General features: G+C 34.2%; 1 long non-coding RNA gene across 1 annotated transcript; it reads right to left on the bottom strand.

Moving 5' to 3' along the window:
• Positions 1-1437: 1437 nt before the first annotated feature.
• LOC143861787 (uncharacterized) lies at positions 1438-7464 on the bottom strand. The gene is made up of 4 exons (XR_013240019.1): positions 6702-7464; positions 6049-6132; positions 4094-4148; positions 1438-2000 (listed from the first exon to the last, which is right to left on the bottom strand). It is a non-coding gene; the product is annotated as an uncharacterized LOC143861787 (long non-coding RNA).
• Positions 7465-8013: the final 549 nt, after the last annotated feature.

Below are 8013 nucleotides of genomic sequence, written 5' to 3'. Positions count from 1 at the left end.
AGGTTGAACCCGACCCGCGTGGGAACATCCAAGTAACAACGATGGTTTCAAATTATATGTAGTGCTAATGTCCTCACTACCATATTTTATAATGGCACTACTTACCGTATTTTGATGATCGCACTCCTCACTTTATTAAAATGTACGGTATGGTCCGTACCATAGGATGATCCAAACCGTCCATTAGATGGGCCACTGCCTACATAGATTGTGCCCCAAAAATAATTTTCATAGGTTCATCCGAACCCTCCAATCTATAGCGGGTTATATGTTGATCCAAACCGTCCATGTGATGGAACACAACATCAATCCGTTGTGCCCGTAAAATCATTTCCATAGGTTGATCCTAGTCCTCCAATCGATATAGGCTGATCCTAGCCCTCCAATCGATAGAGGTTTCCATAATTGTTGTTCCTCTTTAGGTGCCCGGAATCCGTCAATATTTTGCAAGTGACCTGCATGAGTAATATAAAGTAGTTCTTTCGTCATTGTCATATGTCTTTACCTCTTCTTTGTAGTTTTTTTTCGTAATTGTCATAGACAGGTGCCCTGGGTCGGTACTTTTCGTATGTAGATTACGATTTTACCCTCAAATAATTTCTCATAGAGATAGATGTTAGATATCAGCAGAGGGGTTATTGGTAAAAGAGTAATGTTGACGTGTAAATCTCACATAAAAAGAAAAGAAATTCCTTTTTTCTCTAGCTATCTTGTAGTAGATACTGGTAAAACACCCCGTGCGATGCACAGGCCAACAGGAAAAGTAAGATTTAAAACTTCAAAAGATCAAAGATATTTATTATAAATAAAAAACTTAAAAAATTAAGATGGAAATGATATTTTAAGAATTTGAAAAATATGAAGGTCCTAGAAAGACAGGACAATTCAGAAAGACAACAGAAAGTAAAGTATAAAAAATATATCATAATTATAATCTTCTTAAAATTCCAAATAATAATAATAATAAAAAATTCTACCAATGTCATGACTAAATAAATTTATTTTATGAGAATGCAACTTCTTTATCTACCGAAGATAAATCTTCACCAGTTAGGTAGGTCAATCCAAAGTCTTCTACTTTAGGATGAGAGGAACAAAAAGATTAATGATCAATAAGAAAGAAACAGTGGAAAATAAGATAAATAGATCTAAGTAGGAGAAGAGGTATTGAAGGAGAATTCCAGGACGTACGGTGCCACTTGAGGGTTCAATTAAGAGCAATACTTCTAATCCTTTCTGAACCGCTTTAAAAATTCAACAAACTCTCTAAGTTGTAAGAAAGAAATCACCCAAAAAGAAGAGATGTAAAAAAGGGGATCCATTTGAGGTTATCATAAACTTGGGGTTCCATCTGAGAAATAGTTATGAACAATAGCCATCCATAAAGCAAAAAAGCTCCACATCTAATCACCCATGCCTTCCAACAAAATGCTAATTAAATACATAATGAAGGAAGCTATATGAGAAGTTCTCACATCAATGCATTTATCCAATCACCCTCGCCTTCCAACAAAATGATAAATACATTTACGAAGGAAGCTATATATGCAAAGCTCTCACTACAATGCATTTACACAAACCCAAAATTAAGAACGGAAGTAAAACCCCAAAATAGTAAGAGAGTCATCAACTAAGAGTGATGCTTTTAATGTTGAACAATATTTAAAAAAAATTGGTATGTACTTCCATGAGAAATCACAACTCCAGGGGTTGAGCCTCCTAGCTCAGCTGGTAAAGACTGTCTTACACCCTGAGGTCAGGGGTTCGATCCTAGCTTACGTACCGAAAGGGGAAAAAAGCTAATATGTTAGTGCAAAGCTAACAAACTGGTAAAACAAACTGAGAAGGTTATTATCAAATATCTTAGTGTGTACATCAATACCCTATGCATATACCGTTGTTGTAAACGTTGGAATTAGAACTGACAAAAATTCTACCAACTCCTGGCTTATTTGTAAAAGCTATAGTAAGATAAGGAATTTAGATAGATGCAGCCAATCCTGTGTTCACAAAACAAAAGTGCCAGAATCAATAATCATATATATCTTGTTGGATGACAAAATTAAAGTCATTGAGCCAATAACAGATAAGAAGAAAATTGGACATCTTTAGCGTGTAAAAGAGATGCCGAAAGTAGCAAAGGTTATGCAAAAATAAAGTAACAGGTAATCTTCAAAGGAATGTGAAAGCATGTCCCAAGATGACCTACGATATCTGTCAATGGAATATATGTTGGATGAATAGGAAAAATAGATTTAAAGTTCAGAAAATATGACCATCGCTACTGTTGAATTGTTGCTCACCTAAAGAGAAAATTAGCATAATAGTGGTATTCGTTATCTATGTAGGTTTGGTGTAAAAAATACATGGATAAAAAGAACTTGATAGCAGATAAAAGGTCTAAATAAAAGAAAAAGCTAACATATAAAAGAGATGCCGAAATCAGCAAGGATTATGCAAAAATAAAGTAATAGGTAATATTCAAAGGAATGTGAAAGCATGTCCCAACACAACCATCGATATCTGTCGAAGGAATATATGTTGGGCTAACAGAAAAATATGGATCAAAAGTTCAGAAAATACGACCATGGATACTATTGAATTGTTGCTTACCTAAAGAGAAAATTAGCATAATAGTGGTATTTGTTATCCATGTAGGTTTAGTGTAAACAAATATATGGATAAAAAGAACTTGATAGTAGTAAAAGGTCTAAATAATAGCCAAAGCTGTTTTTAGTCGTGTAGTTGTTGGATTTCTTTATTTCTAGAAATGCAAATATAATCACCGATATGTATTTTGGAGATGTGTTGTTGAACCTGAGCATATATACCTCAGAAATCTACAGGAAAGGGAAATCCGGCTCCCCATTCATCTTTGGCCACCCAGATGTTTGAAAAAAATTTGTTCGAACATTTATAAGTAAAAAGCCTCTCAAATATTAAAGAAGAGAATCCTAGAGAACTATGGATCTACTGCGATGAACGGGGCAACAAAGAAAAATATAAAATAAATAAATAAACATTGTATTAAAACTGTTAAAAAGGAAAACTAAAGCTTATAGGACTCTACAGTACCCCTCAGATCTGGTGATCTAACCTGTCCATCAAGATCTGTAAATAAACTATTGAAGAATTCTGTTTAATGGGATTTCAAGGATTGGAGGTAGATTTTGGAATAGTTTTGACCAAATGTAAGGCGTACCAATAATCAACTAATTAGATATTATCAGATTTCATCTGTGGCCCTAGTTATCTAAAAGGGACCCGACGTCAAAACTGTTCAGCAAACCAAGAGATAATTCAAAGGAAAGGAACAAAAACTAAATGGCCCTAGTTATCTATATTTCATGGTCAGAGGATTGGTTTCCAATAGGAGAAGCAAAGGTGATGGTATTATGTAAAGAAACCAACTGCTATGGACTACACACAGGTTGGCATCCGTATGATATGGATATTAGTTGCATAGTAAATATCAATTCCTTCCTATTGATACCATCTTACTGATAATTGGAAACCTTGACTAACTTATAAGGGCTCTTTAAAAAATCCAAGACTTAGCTGATGGTTTTTCCTCATATTACCTACTCTAGGAATAAATCCAAGGAGTGCATAATTGCAGTCCACCTTAATCAGAGGGACTTGAAAAGAAACTATCCACTTTTAAAAAAACCATAGCCACAAATTAATTGAAGAATATTAAGCAGTAACAATCATATTCACCTTGGAATCCAAAAAATGAATTTCAAAAACAGAAGAAATACATGAGAATTTCAAAGAATATACACCATAGAAAATAACAGTTAACAAATGAAGCAGAGATGAAAAATCGTGACACCCATCTTCCCTCTTGTTATTCTCAGGAACACATTAATCTGTAGGCAAAAAGAAAACTAGATAAACAAAAATTGATCCCACAAAGAAGACAATAATAAACCTAGAGCATAAACAAAAATAAATCATAGATATATATGAGAGAAATTAAAAAAAGTCTTATTAATAAATAAGATCCTGGAATATTTGCAATTTAGTAAAGATTATAGATATATGGACGATATAGCAGAAATACGAAGTTCTTCAAAAGATGTAAACTTACATGTATTCAGGCTGGGAATATGGTGTGCTTTGTAAAATAAAAGTGCTTTGGATGCCTAGAAAAGATAACAAAAAAACAAAGTTAATGTGTTTACCCTCCATCAAGATGCAGTTTGAATATCTTGTAAAGAGGTGAGTTTTAAAAATGATATAAAACTGAACCTGTTGACACTAAAAAAAATAGTATTGGTTATAAAGTCCAATTCCAAATGCTCTCTCATTTTCTGAATAATTAAATTGAGAAATATGAACCATACATGGGGCGACCAAAAGAATGCACGAAAGAATGATGAGAAAATTAATCCATAAAATTAAATCAGACGTAAGTTCTAACTAAAAGGATCTTACGGTTAGGAATCTTAGTTTTAGGATTGGTTCAAGAAAAATTTCAGACCCAAGCCAGACTTAGGATAGTCTAAGTGGCCTCCAAACTTGTCTGCCTTGGTTCTTGGCCTTGTAACATGTTCTAAAATCTGTTCTCATTGGGGCCATAGCCTATACAAATGCACAACCTTTACAAAGAGTATAAATAAGCAAGCCCAAAGCAGCATAGCCATTACATAATATTAATCATCTCAACTCCCTGGATAACCAAATCAGTCACGTGGTTGCCTCTCTAAGCAAATGGGATGCTTTAATGACCGCAAAACTTGTGTTATGCCCTAAATTGGAAGTAAATGCAGCTACTTGCACTTGTTGTGTTCCACTCATTTCCCATGTTAAATCTAAAATCAATTTCTTCATTAATAACATCATTCAAACTGCCCCAAAGATAGGGCAGCAAGGACACACATTCTCCTTCGGAGCTAGATAAGAACCCAATTGCAGAAGGAAATTCATTGGAGAAGAAAGGAGGACTTGGGCAACAAAGATCACATTTATTCAGCACCTGCAAGCTGCTTTGGGAGACTAATAAGGAAAGAATGTCATATCTGGAACATGACTTCCACATGCAAGCCTGGGAGATGAACATATCAGCAGATGAGATGGACTTGGATGTAGTATGTCTTATGTATACCAAACATACTTCCAAATACTAATTAAACGCTGATTTTTGTAATTAATTTTAATATCTTTACCATCTGAAAAACAAAATTAAACGCGGAAATTTTTATGATGCCAGTGATGAGTGTTGTTCTTTCTATAGTCAGTAGTCATATGCACAAATCCATTCAAAGAACGGAGCATGAGGATTTTGACTATTGTAATTATCACTCATTAAGTTTTTCATATTGACCATAAAATTGCTGTCTCCTGCGGTCCACTACATTGAAGGCAGTGACAATCTGGAAAAAAAAAAGAAGCTATGCCATAAATGAGATCTTTGAAGGCAAGTAGAAATATCAAACATCTTAAAAAAGATACAGGGTATGCAAGGAATGGGTTCTGAAAAGAGGCTCTAAAACTCATGTATCAAATGCAAGCAGAAGGCATTAAGGAGGGCATGATTTAGAGGGAGAAAAGCAATCCCAAAATTTCCATGGCATTTTAGACACGGTTTGATTTAGATTTTGAGCAGAGAATTTGACCCCAAAAGAGATCATTTGACTCGAATTACAATTAGGCTCCATTTGTTTTGTTTTTGAGAACCGATTGAGAGTCCAAAACTGATTAATGGGGTTTAAATTGAACGTAATTTTGAGTCCAATAATCAGTGTTGGAAATACAACCGGTTCTCAAAAACCAAAACAAACAGGGCCTTAGTTAAATAATCAGGGCCATAGTGATGTAGATCCAGTCTACTTCAGCTGCCCTATCCAGAATAAAAGAATTCACATTTGAAATACAAACAGAACATAAATTGCCTTACTATATATCAAAAATGAAGATTTTCCTCAAATTAATTACTCTTGAGTAAAGTATGTATAACTTAAAGGCATGAAAGTGTTGCCAACAAGGAGAAAAACTGACTAGAGTCCAGAAATCCTAAATGCATGAGTAATAAGAAGCACATACCAGCCTCCATGATAAACTGCCAGAGAGATCAAACCCATGAATCCCAACACAACCTCCACCATAAGACTGATGTATCCTACTCGCCTACAACTCACATCCGGAAAAACAAATGAAACTCGTAAAGAAATATGTATAATTTCATAAAGAAAAAAAAACTTATAAAAAAACCAACTGCTAATAAAGAACTATGTATAATTTCATAAAGAAAAAAACTCATAAAAAAACCAACTGCAACAATAGCCCAACATACACCTGGAAAAGAATCTAAACAAAAGATCATCTGCAGCAACTAATATCAGCTTTCAAATCCTCCAAAATAATAAGAAACAGGAAAAAAAACTTTACGCCAAAAGATTAACAAAACAAAGCCTAAAGAACCAATATCAGTTTCATGTAAGGGGAAGAATTTTATAAGGATTAAACAGGTAGAGCAGAATAGAACTCTAATTAGAAGATGCAAGGAAAGAACTCCCTAAGTGCCTATATAAAGCTATTGTGAACATGATACCCAATATGTGGACAACTAAAGCCATGCCAATGGGTGAGCGCCTTGATCGACATCAAGAAATGTGCTGGCATTCCGATAATCCACTGAGTGATATTATGGACAAAATAAGATCACTAATGGACAAAATGGTTTTAGGGTCAAATACCTTGAGCTATCATAAGAATACTACTTTGAAGGGGAGCTTTCCTTTTATGCAGAAATCACCTTTTGCTCTTAGTTTTCCTACATCAAAATAATCAGCAAGAGGTTGTTGTTAATCTTCCTATATCAATGACAATTATATAGACAACATAGAGCATATGGTTAAGAGCATAATATGTCCAATCTTAACAGAGAACATACTCTCCTAGAAAACAGAGTAAATCTTATCATTCAAGAATGCCCAATTCAATCCAAAACATTCTTAATCAAAATATGTATAATCTCATATTTAATTAAGCACTATGAGCAGGAAAAAAAATTCTCAGAAATGAACTAATTTGTCAAATCAATTTTGTGGAAAGGAAAGAGTAGAAGAGGAACAAAATCCCTATATAGCTGGTTCAGAGAAAAGCCCCTGAAGATTCATCTATTTCTAGATGTGCTTTAGACAAAAAAATGAAGATGTAGAAAGCCCTTATCTATTTACATGAGAAGAAGATGGAGAAAAACCCTAATCTATGTGTTGTGCAAAAGACGAAGAAAATTCCTAATTTATCTACAGAGGAAGAAGATAAATTAAAACTCAAATCTATCTGTTGCGGACGGGAAAAGGAGATATCGGATGGGAAAGATTGAAGAGGGTTAGAGCAGAAAACCCTAGAAAATTATCTTGAAGAAAACCCTAGAGAAATATTCTTGAAAGAGATGGCGGAATGGGAGAGCGAGGTAGAGACGTGGGAGAGGCACGTGGAAGACAGCAAGGGTGATATGCGTCGAAGAGAGATCCTTGATGGACGTCTAACAGAGATAAGGTTATTCAATTGACGATTTTACCCTCGTATAATTTCTCATAGATATATCTATTACAATAAGCTGGGATGAAAAGATGAGAGTTTTTTCCATTTTTTTGAAAATTACATGCGAATTACACGTCACATTTTTTGACTTTTTTGAACAAACGCACCCATTCAACTCATATAATTTCAATCTTACCCCCTCATTACATAAATGCCTCTTATGCCCTTGAAATTATAGAATTTTTTGATTTTCTGGAAAATTCTATCAATTTAACACGTCCATGTACGTGTCTTATGTCAGAGATTTTTTGGCTTTTTTCCGTAATTGTCATATGTCACTACATTTTGTTCGTATTTTTTTCGTAATTTTCAAACTTTCTAACCATTTCTAGGTAATTTTTCATTTAAAACTTTATAACTTTCGTTATTTTACTTTTTTTGGGTAATGATTACTTTTTTTCTTATTTTTGCTTTTGCTACCAAGCTTTTCCCATGTGCGCATCTTCGCATCTTTGCACC

This window comes from Tasmannia lanceolata, unplaced genomic scaffold (genome assembly GCF_043159265.1).
Source record: "Tasmannia lanceolata isolate RefF3 unplaced genomic scaffold, GAP_Taslan_0.1 ptg000037l, whole genome shotgun sequence".
NCBI lineage: Eukaryota > Viridiplantae > Streptophyta > Magnoliopsida > Canellales > Winteraceae > Tasmannia > Tasmannia lanceolata.
Note: the sequence above shows the minus strand (reverse complement) of the source record. Positions and strands in the feature narration are given on the sequence as shown.